We start from the raw sequence: 12921 nt of genomic DNA, 5'->3' as shown, positions 1-12921 counted from the left end.
CTAGATGCCCACTGGCAATAGCGCCCTCCAGTATCGTGGGACAGAAGGGACTGGTTAACAGAGGGGGTAGCACAAAATCGTTATCTTAAAAAGAGCTGGCCTTTTGATCAATGACAATCATCGAGAGTTTTGGGGCCAGGGCTCTATAATAATCTTCGCTCGGAATGTGAGATATTTACACTGACATCATTTGTATACATTTTCTGTTATCTGCACCTCCTGGTACTCTGAACGAGTTAATTGGTCGTGGCGTATCAAAGCATTTTTATAAGCGTTTAAAACGGATGTTCTGGATGAAATTTAACACCGACTTGGTGTGGTCATTCTGTCCTTGGATCACATCAATCGCTCCTCAGCCTGTGTGGTGTTGATCAGCGCAGCTAATAACACACCGGTGCGTATTCAAGGGGAGGAGGCACCTTCCATAGTCAGTTTGTTTTGCACGCATTCATATGCATGGGAATAACTGTCGGCAATTAAAACATCGAGGTAGAAACATCAAATGAATAGATCGAAAACACGTTGCGTCGGTATAGACCATTCGAGAAATTGCATACCTGTGGCGCGCTGTATAGGGTTTTTTTTCGTCGAAAATGTCAAATCTCACAAAAGTGCAATAACCCGGCACAAATGACGCTTGGAACGTACATCATGATTTGAGTCCATCTAATGCAGACCCCCCCGTTCTGTGCGTCCACATCACAGTACCTGTTGCCATATCACCGCTGTCTGCACCTGCTGCCATATCACCGCTGTCCGCGCCTGCTGCCATATCACTGCACCAGACCAGCATCATTCAAGCATTGTCAGGCATTTTCCTACTTCCTCAGAGCCGGAGTGCGTGCGCCTGGGTGTTGAGTGATGTATTGGATGTGATTCATCGGCGCCCTAGGCGTTAAGTGCTGCACTTCCTCCATTGATAAAGCGGGCCCGAACAGCGAATGATAGTATGCCACTGTGCGCTAGCACATGATGCATGTGTGTTTGGACTCACATAGATCTGCAGATTGTCTAAACGGAGCAATCTAGCCAATGATTAGCTGAGCTGAGCTGAGCTGAGCCGAGCCGGGTTGAGCTATGCTGAGCTGATCAGGCTGAGCTGAGCTGAGTTAATCTGATCTGGCTAAGCTCGAGGCATCCTGAATGATGCGTTAATACACATACAAGGTGGTGTAAAATTATGACATGGTATGCTATTGATCTGTTTGGGATAAACGCACAATCACTTGTGTCGGAGGGATCCAAACGCGTAAAATCCGTTAGCGCGTCAGTCAGCGGGCGAGCGGTTTGTGCGTGATTCATCGGGCGGTTCGTGTGTGCGGGCGGGCGGTTTGTGTGTGATTTTTGTCAGCTGGTGGCGGTTTGTGTGTGATTCTTGTTAGCGGGCGGGCGGTTTGTGTGTGATTCTTGTTAGTAGGCGGGTGGTTTGTGCGTGATTCTTGTTAGCGGGTGGGCGGTTTGTGCGTGATTCTTGTTAGCGGGCGGGCGGTTTGTGCGTGATTCTGTCAGCGGGCAAGCGGTTTGTGTGTGATTTTTGTCAGCGGGCGGGCGGTTCGTGTGTGATTTTGTCAGAGGGCGGGGCGGTTTGTGTGTGATTCCTGTTAGAAGGCGGGTGGCTCGTGTGTGATCTTGTCAGTGCGGGACAGTTCACGTGATTATTGTCAGTAAGCAGGCGGTTCGTGTGTGATTCTTGTCAGCGGGCGGGCGGTTCGTGTGTGATTTTTGTCAGCGGGCGGGCGGTTTGTGTGTGATTCCTGTTAGGGCGGGTGGCTGTGTGTGATTCTTGTCAGTGGGCGGACAGTTCACGTGTTATTGTCAGTAGCAGGCGGTTCGTGTGTGATTCTTGTCAGCGGGCGGGCGGTTCGGTGTGATTTTTGTCAGCGGGCGGGCGGTTTGTGTGTGATTCCTGTTAGAAGGCGGGTGGTTCGTGTGTGATTCTTGTCAGTGGGCGGACAGTTCACGTGATTATTGTCAGCGGGCAGGCGGTTCGTGTGTGATTCTTGTCAGCGGGCGGGCGGTTCGTGTGTGATTCTTGTCAGCGGGCGGGCGGTTCGTGTGTGATTCTTGTCAGCAAGTGAGCAGTTCGTGTATGACTCTTGTCAGCGGGTGGGTGGTTCGTGTGTGACTCTCGTCACCGAGCGGGCGGTTCGCGTGTGATCCTTCCGCTGCGATGGACGCTCGCATGTCGAACCGTGCAGCTATCGCAGCTGGCTCACAATATGAGAGACGCAAACGCGTGTGCTGTGCTCTGCACAAAAAAAAATGGCTCTCCCCTTAATCTGTCCAGACGGGGTTTGTAATTATCACTGCAATTAATGCGAGTGATGTGAATCGAAAAAACTTGACGTCGAAATTCGCAAACGCAGACATTGCTGCAATCAGTGGTCTCTCTGGTTACTTCAGGTAACGGGGAAGCTAAAAGGAGGAGAACTAACAACTGGTGTACAATATCCCATTTTCTAACCGATCTGTTGAATCGAATGTCCTAACTGGTCTGTTCTGTCCTAATTCCTAATTAGTGCTCAATATTCCGATTCCCCGTCGCATACGATTTATTTGATGGCAAACATCACCAAGCGCACTCGGCGCGAAGGAGGCACGCCCAGGCCGAGTCGACAGCACAGCCTCCATCCCAGAGAGCGGCACCGCAGCCTGTCCGCAGCTGTCGCCATCACAGCCCCGCCGTCCAGCGCCGGCCGGCCAACTGTCGCCGCTCGCCGCAAACAAGCGGCGGCCCCGCCGCCAGCCACAAAGCGGCGGCGGCGGCGGCGGCTGACCCGCGGCGCCGCCGTGCGCCGATGACGCCGCCCGGGGGGACGTCATCCGTCATCAGACCGAGCTTTGTGTGCGTCGGGCGCGGCCGGTGCGGCGGCGACCGTCGCGTGATGGACGAGCCGGCGCCGCCGCGGAGGAGCACCGCGGGGCTGGAGCCTCGAGGTCCCCTGGGACGGAGCGGGCGGGGGACCTGGGGCGGGGGCCTGGGGCGGAGCACCAGACGGCGGAGGGCCACTTCCTCAGCTCTGCAGTGTGAGTGTTGCAGTGGAAACGGCCATCGAAACAGAACGAGTGTTACGAAGGGTCCTGGAAACGGAACAGAGCAAGCTTCCGAGTTTTCTACCTTTCATCAAATGCATCATTTGCCCGAGCGCCGTTTGCTCAAGCGGCGTTTCGATTGCCGTGGGATCTTCACCCAGACCACGGCACACGGCTGGTGAGGCAGCCACGAATGGTGTCAGGGGGCACAACCGAAAACAGCCCGCTGCGTGCGGGTCCAGCTCTGGTGCTTGTCTGAAACCTGTCGGCTTTTGGCGACGTGCGTCTGGGAACAACTCCAGCAAGTCGGCGAGTTGGAAGAAGCCGACACTGACGTCCACCTCTTGCCGGTCTGCGTTGGCCAGCAGCTGACCTAAGACCCCGCCAGGTGAGGGCCACTTTGCTTTCTCGAGTCCTACAGAAGGATGTCCGCTCCACTGGACGCAATGGGTCTGATAATGCGGGCTTTCTTCCGTTCTCCCATGTTAGTGACATCATCCTTAGATGCTAAAAAGTGGAAACAAGTTATATACACCCTCTTGTATCACTGTAATGACACTCGGGCGCGCTGAAGTTCTGGGGTTCCATCCGGATCTTGGGAGCCTGATCGGTGTTTCGAGGCGTCGTAACTTATCCCTCCGCGAGAGGCCGCACGTAGTTCCTCAGATGGGAGCTTTCCCCTGCGGACCCCCTGGATTCGGTCCCAAATGGAATCAAAGAAAGGAAATAGCTACAGCGGATTTCAGACCGCTGGATCCCAGAAATGCGCGTGGCGAGTAACACACCAGCAACACTGGCGGACTAGTACGCTGCCTATTCCGGGCCACCACTTGCTCTGAACTAATATCACGGCACTGGAACGCAGGTGGGGGAAATTGAAGCCGACAGCCGACCAATTGTACTTGGTTTACGAGCGCTGCGATTAATGACTTCCGAATGCCTGGCAATGGTCCACGCCACGGCTTCGCGTCCCTCGTGCATAGCATACCGAACAGATCAATGGACGCTCCTAGGCATTCCGCGATTTCGGTTGGCGGAAAATGGGAAATTCCACGAGTCAGGCGTCCCTTGAATGGCGCCAACAATTATCAAATATGCAAACTATGCGCCAAATGGAGAGAAACTTTGGCAAGGTCCTTCGGCGCCGCTCAGGGCGGGGCGGTTTGATATTCCACAGCCGGTCCGGAACAGAAATCCGAACGAACGGCATGTCCAGCACTGAAGACTGGTGGGTACATCCTGTCGTGTCGGTGCTGCCAAGACGTCAAGCATGCGTGGCGGACGCCAGCATCGCAATATTTAAATAACTAAAATTGCGTTAATAACTAAAATAGCGTCGTCGGTTCCCACGCCAGCTGACTGGCGGGTCTCGCCGGTCCAGTCAACCTCTTAGTCTCGTGACCAAAATGCTTTGCGAGCCTCGGCTTCCGCGTCATCAAATGTTGGGGCCCGGCGAATCTGAGACGGAATAAATAATAACACGCCTGTAGTTTATGAACTGTTGTAGGGCTGATCTCCGCCCAAGTAGAAATTGCCTCTAGCAGCACAGCCATACCACTTATGGGATGCGGCGAAAACCTCTCCATATATCAGCCATATTTACTGCCATCAAGGGCATTGTCTGCACCTAGTTTGTTTCCATGTATTTCTGCTTTCCACTGGTCTGTCCCCGCTGGGGTAGGTGGAGTAATAACGAAGAAGCGTGCATGAGCAATTCAAGGGGACCGGGCTTACCTGCAGTCTACTATTTTTTTTCTTCGAAAACGCACAAACAGTAGCATTATTTGAACCCAAGAAATTTCTATCTCAAATATTGGTACTTTTGCGTTTGGTGTTCTGCTGCAGCGATATGAGTTTAAAAGGAATTTTGACAAAAATACCAATGCCAGACAGGCCCTCCCCATTGTCCCATGCTTATAGCTATACTTCGCAGTCTTCTCAGCGTAAGAAAAATATAATCCAGCCGAAATAATCAGGATGGTGTGTCACAGTTTTATACGCGTGCAACTAAAAAAATACTCCTAGGCAGGCCCGGGTACTTCCAAACTCAAATTCAGCGATGAAACGCGACGGTGTTTGTGCTATATCATTGCGTGGTGTCTGGCGTGTCAAAGGAACATTAAGGACCGGATTAATGTCAAGATTATTTCAAACATCATACTTTGGGCTAGCATCAGACAAATATGCCGATTCCGAAGAATTTTCAGGACATCTAGCACGAGGTAAATAAATGATAATGTAGCCTGGAAAAGCTTCCAATGTTAATTGCCAAAGATTCTCAAGCGTTTGGAGACAAAAAGCCAATAACTAACGTGTCTTTACATTGGGCATTCTACCAGAAATGCGAGTTTATAAGGTCTGGTTATATTCGATATTCGATATGTGGGCTGATCTACCTATCTTGTAACCACAAGATGGCAAATCCTGGAAGAAGCTTTTGTTTGATGAGTAAACAGGACAATCAAAACATATTCCTTGCATAAATAGTAGGTATGTTTCCCATGAAAGTGAATTTCGTTGTACAGCATACCCAACGGTCAGACCATTTCAAGTTACTCCGGTGAAAAGGTGGCTCTTTTCCGAGGTACAGAAAAAGTCCAGATGAGAAATATATCGAGTGATGTGGTTATCTCATCACACAAGCTGATTCCATCAAGGTCATCAGAGCCATCATAATGCTGATCACATGGAATCCAGTGCCGCGGTTTGGTGCATAAAACCCAGGCATGAGGCTTTTAGAGATTGGTCTGGATTATTGGTACAGTGATCTCAGGTTATTGATAAAATCTTAATTGTTTTGTGTGGATTGACTCACGCATTACAAAATCTTGCAACGAGGAAGTCCAACACGGACAATAATGACTGGTAGATTGTTACCAGTTGCACATAGAATTATCCAAAAACCTAGCAATATGTGAACTGATGACCCATAGCATTGCTTTAGCATTTGGTAGCGGACGAATATGGGCCCGGCTGGAGAAGCTGCCTAAGTCGCGACTGTAGTCTTTTGTCGGACTTAGAGGGTACATTTTAGAAGCGCGCCGAGGTGGAGCTTCCCTCTTGGCCCCGCAGGCCTGCGCGCTGGGCGGCGGACAGGAACGGTACGAGGAAGCAGCGACACCAGGTAAATCTTAAAACCCACCAGATAAAGAGAAACGCGTTGCTTCCCCCCCCCCCCCCCACACACACACAAACACACACACACACGCTACATCGGTTAGCGGACATGCTGTCATGAGGTCAACCGAGCTACTTGGTGCATGTTAAACAAGGTAACAAAAGCGGTTTTTGCTTGCTTCCGCAGCTCTGGGCAGCCCACCGTCCACGTTTCGCCCCTATATCAGCGGTAATTGCAGCCATAACTGTCAACAATGAGCTTGCGATCCCATTACAAGACCACTTCGGTCGACGAGAACGCGCCGCCTGACCGCCACGCCTGATCCCAAATATTAGCGTCCCTCAATGGGCAATTGCCCTCCCGGCCCCATGGACTAGTTTGCTCCGCTGCACAACATTTTCGCCGCATGAGCTCTAATAGTCATCCATCGAGCTGTAATAAATTACATCTTGTGAAAGTTTTCCCAGGGGCCAGCTGGCAGACCGATCTCTAGCGGAGGTGCCAAGGAGCTGTTTTAATTGAGCTCCTTGGACCTAACCTCAGACAAGACATGCGATAAATCGGCGCCGACCAATCAGAGCCGATCATGCTGGCGGGGTTAATTTGTCAGAGGCTGGACCATGATGTATTGCGTGCCGCTGGTCGCGTGTGACACCTCCACGCCGGAGATGCCGATTACGCCGTCTGTTTACGACAGCGGTGGAGGGCCGCTGGCAACCAGATGGTATCTGAACAGTCGCTCATTAGCGAGCGGAGAAATGCCCGTTATAAATCCCCCACATGATGACCGGCGCGTCGTTCAACACCTATAGTAATGTAGAGGTAGCGGCCATAACTCCGGAGGTAATCTGCGAGTTTGGCAGGTGAGGTCAATAACCGATCAACCAGCTCGGATCCTCTGGGGTCTACAATGGTTTATTCTTTGCAGACAAACACCATCTCATCAGAGGGTGGTGCGCTCGGAACACCTGGTTACTGTGCAGGCTAAGGGATTTGAGGCCAGTTAATTCCCTTTCTCCAATATATGCATTGTCTTTCAGTTCATTTTGGGTGGCAGTCCTAACACGCAGATACGGCCTTCGCAACATGCATATAAATATGGGACGACAGAACAGCGCAAAATATCGCAATATAGGTACAATTAACAATGGAGATCGGAGTAAAATGCCCTTGGATTCATCGTAGGTAAAAGATTACACTGTACGACATTGGCACGACTTAATTAGAACGGCCAGAGCTGTCAGAAACAATATGGCTGCGTGCATAAGTAACGCCTGGCAGTCAATGCGTACCAGCAGTAACATAGCCAGGAACGCAGAAATTAATTCCCTTCGCTTTGAAGTTACTTGAGACTTAATTCCCTAGCATTCTGGGAGTAGGTTAAGTGGGTTCCCAGCGTCCTCCATTACGTCCCGCGGGTACATTAGTTCCCTCCGCCGGACGCGACACAACGCCCACAGTCCGTGGCAGGACGCCAAATCTGATCACGTGCTGCAATTATCCGTCCATCCATCTATTCTTTACGATGCTAATAAAGGGGTACAGCCAAGGGAGCACGAGGGTGCCCTGTCCTTTGCTTCTAAGTATCATCCCCGAGCACAACATCAGTGTAAATGGTTGTCTGCTGCACCGATTAATTGACGACGGTCCGCCGCTTCTCTCCCACCCCCACCCCTCTAATCCCTACCCTCCTCCCGGAAGCCCGTGGCTGCGCGGCTATCGATGACTTCATACCCCAGCAGCCTCATCTCAAACTCGCCTTTAAACTCCTCAAGATCCCCCTCCAATCTTGCCACCGTCTTCGCATGCCTTCTGCGACGTCTTTCAAAGGGCGTTCCATCGGGGCTTCCAACAAACTTACCGTCAACCCGCTCTCATCGGGAGGCTCCGTTTGGAGGCTTCCCCACGGGACGCCCTCTGCACGACAGCTCTTCATGGGCCGAGTTACCAGGGTTCAGTTACCAGGGTTCAGTTACCAGGGTACAGTTACCAGGGTTTCATGGGACGAGTTACCAGGGTTCAGTTACCAGGGTTCAGTTACCAGGGTTCAGTTACCAGGGTTCAGTTACCAGGGTTTCATGGGACGAGTTACCAGGGTTCAGTTACCAGGGTTCAGTTACCAGGGTTTCATGGGACGAGTTACCAGGGTTCAGTTACCAGGGTTCAGTTACCAGGGTTTCATGGGACGAGTTACCAGGGTTCAGTTACCAGGGTTCAGTTACCAGGGTTTCATGGGACGAGTTACCAGGGTTCAGCGCACGCCAATCGTTCAGTCCGGAATCCCATCCGCAAACGAATCCATGTTTCTCACAAAATTTGTATGTGAGCTGATTTAAATATACATATCAAAATGTTTCCCCGGAATGCATTACAACGTATCATGTTACGGAACACAACTTACCAATCCATCACAGTTCAGCATAATTGAGAACAAGATGAAAAATGTAGCATATACGCGACACTTTTTACTTCATAATTTTGCCATTCACTCCTCGACCCGTTCATATTCCTTTGGGACACCAGACCCCGGACACAATATAATCTGGATTCATGCGTGCCAAAAAAAAAAACGCCTGACCCAGTAGAGGCCAAAACATGAAGAAACACCAAATAAATGGACTCATTCAATCTTCAAGAGCTCTCGCAACATCGTACGGCGCCGTGTTAGTGCACGCCCTAGGAGCACTCTGTCGCGTCACCTGTCGTGTCCCCGTCGTTTCGACGACATGGTTAGGGTCGCGTGGTTCTCTCGTAACGCTCCCTCTGGCAGCTCCCTGCCTCGGTCCGTCCCCGGCGTAGAACACGGCGCGGCATACATGACAACGACCGCACCATGCCCTCCGAAATAAGCGCAAATTCAGCGCATCCCCATGAATCGTCTTCCCTCAAATGGCTTCGCCACACTCGTGTTTTTCAGCCTGGCGCTAGTGTGACCCAAGTCCCGTGCTCCAGCGGCGGGTCGGCTCCAGCGGAGGGCCGGGCTGGCCGGCCGTGGCCGTTGCTTCAGGGCCGCGGGCCGGCCGCCGTGTCAGACGACGGCCCGGCCCGCCCGCCGCCCCGCAAAATATCATAATTGAATCTGTCTGCCAAATTTCAGCCCAACGGGACCGGCCTACAGCGGCGCCAGCCGGGAGAGGCGGGAGAGGAGGGGCAGAGGGGAAGAGGAGACGCAGGGGGTGGGTCAAGCAGAGCGGTGGGTGAGGCGTAAGGGCGGAGGAGAGGGGAGGAGTGAAGGAGGACAGGGGAGTGCAGGTGGCGGGAGAGGAAGGGACGGCCCGTGAGCGCCAGAGTAGCCAGCAGGCGGAGCAGCACAGCAGGCGAGACAGCAGAGAGGACGCATCGGCCGGGACACAGCAGGCGAGACAGCAGAGACGGCGCATCGGCCGGGACACAGTAGGCGAGAGAGCAGAGACGGCGCATCGGCCGGGACACAGTAGGCGAGACAGCAGAGACGGCGCATCGGCCGGGACACACCCGGACAGTGGGACGACGGCGCGTGGGTCTTATGGCGCGGAAAAAGCCCGCCGGTCTCTCGACTTGGCAGCCAGGCCTTACTCGGCCGGGCTTTATCTCCGCGGCGAAAATAATCAACGCTGTTAGTGGCGACGAATCGGCGTAGGGTGGCGGGGGAGGAGGGGAGCGGTGGGGGAAATCGGCGTGAGGTGGCGGGGGAGGAGGGGAGCGGTGGGGGAAATCGGCGTGGGGTGGCGGGGGGAGGAGGGGAGCGGTGGGGGAAATCGGCGTGGGGTGGCGGGGAGGAGGGGAGCGGTGGGGGAAATCGGCGTGGGGTGACGGGGCAGGAGGGGAGCGGTGGGGGAAATCGGAGCGGGTGAGACTGCTCTCCAGTGAGACGAGCCGGAGGCACCGGGTCGAGCCTAGGGCCTCGGACCCCCGAGGTAAAACCATCAGCCTCCGCCTGCTTTACCGACACTTTGTGTGAGTCGCGCGGCTGCAGAAGATGTTGGGTGTGAATCGGTATGGTCGGGGACGCACTTGTTTAGCCGGCATTCGCTTCAGAAGTCGAAGACGCTGTTGAGTGATGGGGATAGAGACGCATCTGCTTGTCTCGTCCCTGTAACCAGATGACGATTCGCACCTGCTTCTAAGAAGTTCAGATCAATATAAGTACGAACACTTGCCAATAGGTCAGAGCGCCACGGGAGACAAATCCGAACATCGGAGTTATGGCACACCGTGACCTGTGACCTGGGCACTTCATGGTCCCCTGCCGTCGTTATCCTAATTGCGGTCGTCCTGTGATTAATGGGATGATGTGTTTAGCCGCCAAACTCTGCGCCAATAGGCGGAATGCGCCGCCGCTGTGGGGCCATGCTGGGCCTAGGCCGGGCCGAAATGTGGGTCAATTTCCTGCGCTGTCGGATCACCGCGCTTTAGAGAACGGCGGCTATCATCTCAGACTCCACGACTTGGATACGGGCAGACCTGATTATCGAGAGAGGACAAAAGGTACGTCCAAGGTGTGCCAGAAAGTCACCGTCAGCGTGAGAGAATAAAGAGCCGAAATCGCGAGACTTTTCGAGAGGACTTCGGCCCTGGACTGGTCACCGCAGGGTCATTAGCTGCGGCATCATCTGACTCCCTCTTCACGGCGACACCCTTCGGTGAGCAGAGGTGATCTGACCAGGGGTGCTGTCTCTGCTATGTGTCTGTCAGGCATCTGGCATGCGTCTGTCGCTGCGGCGCCAGTCCCTCACACCGCCGCCTCGTGTCAGGGGTCATCTCCGACTCTCGGGTGGTATTCCGTCACGTCCACCGCCGCCCGCCGCCGGTCTCCCCGCCCGCCCGCCGCCGCCCGCCGCCGGTCTCCTCGCCTGCCCGCCGCCGCCCGTCGCCGGTCTCCTCGCCTGCCCGCCGCCGCCCGCCGCCGGTCTCCTCGCCCGCCCGCCGCCGCCCGCCGCCGGTCTCCCCGCCCGCCCGCCGCCGCCCGCCGCCGGTCTCCTCGCCTGCCCGCCGCCGCCCGCCGTCGGTCTCCCAGCCCGTTCACCACCGGTCTCCTCGCCTGCCCGCCGCCGCCCGCCGTCGGTCTCCTAGCCCGTTCACCACCGGTCTCCTCGCCCGCCCGCCGCCGCCCGCCGTCGGTCTCCTAGCCCGTTCACCACCGGTCTCCTCGCCTGCCCGCCGCCGCCCGCCGTCGGTCTCCTAGCCCGTTCAACGCCGGTCTCCTCGCCCGTCCACCATCACCCGCCTCCGGTCTCCTCGCCTGCCCGCCGCCGCCCGCCGTCGGTCACCTCACCCGTTCATCACTGGTCTTCTCACCCGTTCACCAACGGTCTCCCCGCCCGTTCAACGCCGGTCTCCTCGCCCGTTCACCATCACCCGCCGCCGGTCTCCTCGCCCGCCCGTCGCCGCCTGCCGTCGGTCTCCTCACCCGTTCACCGACAGTTTCCTAACCCGTCCATCACCGGTCTCCTCACCCGTTCACCATCACCCGCCGCCTGTCTTCTCGCTCGTCCACCGCCGTTTACCGCCGGTCTCTTCCCCGTCCACTGCCGCACACGGCGTCGAAGACAGCGCGTCCACACATGTGCGTGCCTCCACACGCGCGACTCGTCCCCACCGGCACGGCAACGCAGATCGCTCACGCCTCACGCCTCACGCCTCACGCCACACGCCTCCCGCGTCATGCCTCGTACCTCTCGTCTCCCGCCTCTTGCCTTCCGTCTCCCGCCCCACGGCTCACAGCTCACGGCCCATGGCTCACGCCTCACGCCTCCCGCCTTATGTCTCGTGCCTCTCGTCTCCCGCCTCTTGCCTTCCGTCTCCCGCCTCGCGGCTCACAGCTCACGGCCCATGGCTCACGCCTCATGCCTCCCGCCTCATGCCTCGTGCCTCTCGTCTCCCGCCTCTTGCCTTCCGTCTCCCGCCTCACCGCTCACAGCTTACGGCCCATGGCTCATGCCTCACGCCCTACGCCTCGCACCTCTCGCTTCACGCCTCACGCCTCATGCCTCACGGCCCAGGGCGGCGGCGCCGCACAAGCTGTTGGCGCCTCATTGCCGGCAGAAAACGGCCGTCTGAGCACGTCTGAGCCAGGCGAGCCCTGGCAGGAGCGTCCGACGCCGTGACCAGCATAGGCGCACAACTCCTGTCTAACGCCGGCGGCCGGCGGCGGCGGCGGCGGCGGCGGCGGCCCGCCTTGCCGCTGTCGGCGATGAGAAGGCCGCCGGGCGAACGCGGCTGACACATCGCTTAAACGTACGGCAGAAGCGCCTCCAGAACCAGGGCCAGGAGAGCACCCAGGCGAGTGCGGTTATAGACCGAGGGATGGGGACACAATTGCGGGGAGGCTGCCAGCTTCAGGGCGCCTGCTAGATCGTGATGACCGGACGCCGGCGTCAGTGCTGTCACCCGCGTCACCTGTACCTGGAGACGCCCCTGCTGAGGGGTGTGAACACGTTCTGCGGCCGGTGCTGCCCCGTGTCATCTGCCTGGAGACACCCCTGCTGACGGGTGAGAACACGCTCTGCGGCCGGTGCTGCCCCGTGTCATATGTGCCTGGAGAAGCCCTTGCTGAGGAATGTGATCACGCTCAGTGGCTGGCGCTACCCCGTATCACCTGTGCCTGGAGCCGCCCCTGCTGCGAGGTGTGATCACGTTCAGCGGTCGGCGCTGTCGCAGCGGGCGGGCGGGAGGGGAGCTGCGCACGGCCGCGTCCCGCTCATGAATCAGCAGCGCGACCGGACCTAATAAAACAAACAGCTGCCGGCCGCGCAGGCTGGGGACAGCCCAGCGCGCGGGCGCGGCCTCGG

This window comes from Pollicipes pollicipes, unplaced genomic scaffold, assembly GCF_011947565.3.
Source record: "Pollicipes pollicipes isolate AB1234 unplaced genomic scaffold, Ppol_2.1 Scaffold_4219;HRSCAF=4965_pilon_pilon_pilon, whole genome shotgun sequence".
NCBI classification, from domain to species: Eukaryota; Metazoa; Arthropoda; class Thecostraca; order Pollicipedomorpha; family Pollicipedidae; genus Pollicipes; species Pollicipes pollicipes.
This window is presented reverse-complemented; position numbering follows the sequence as displayed.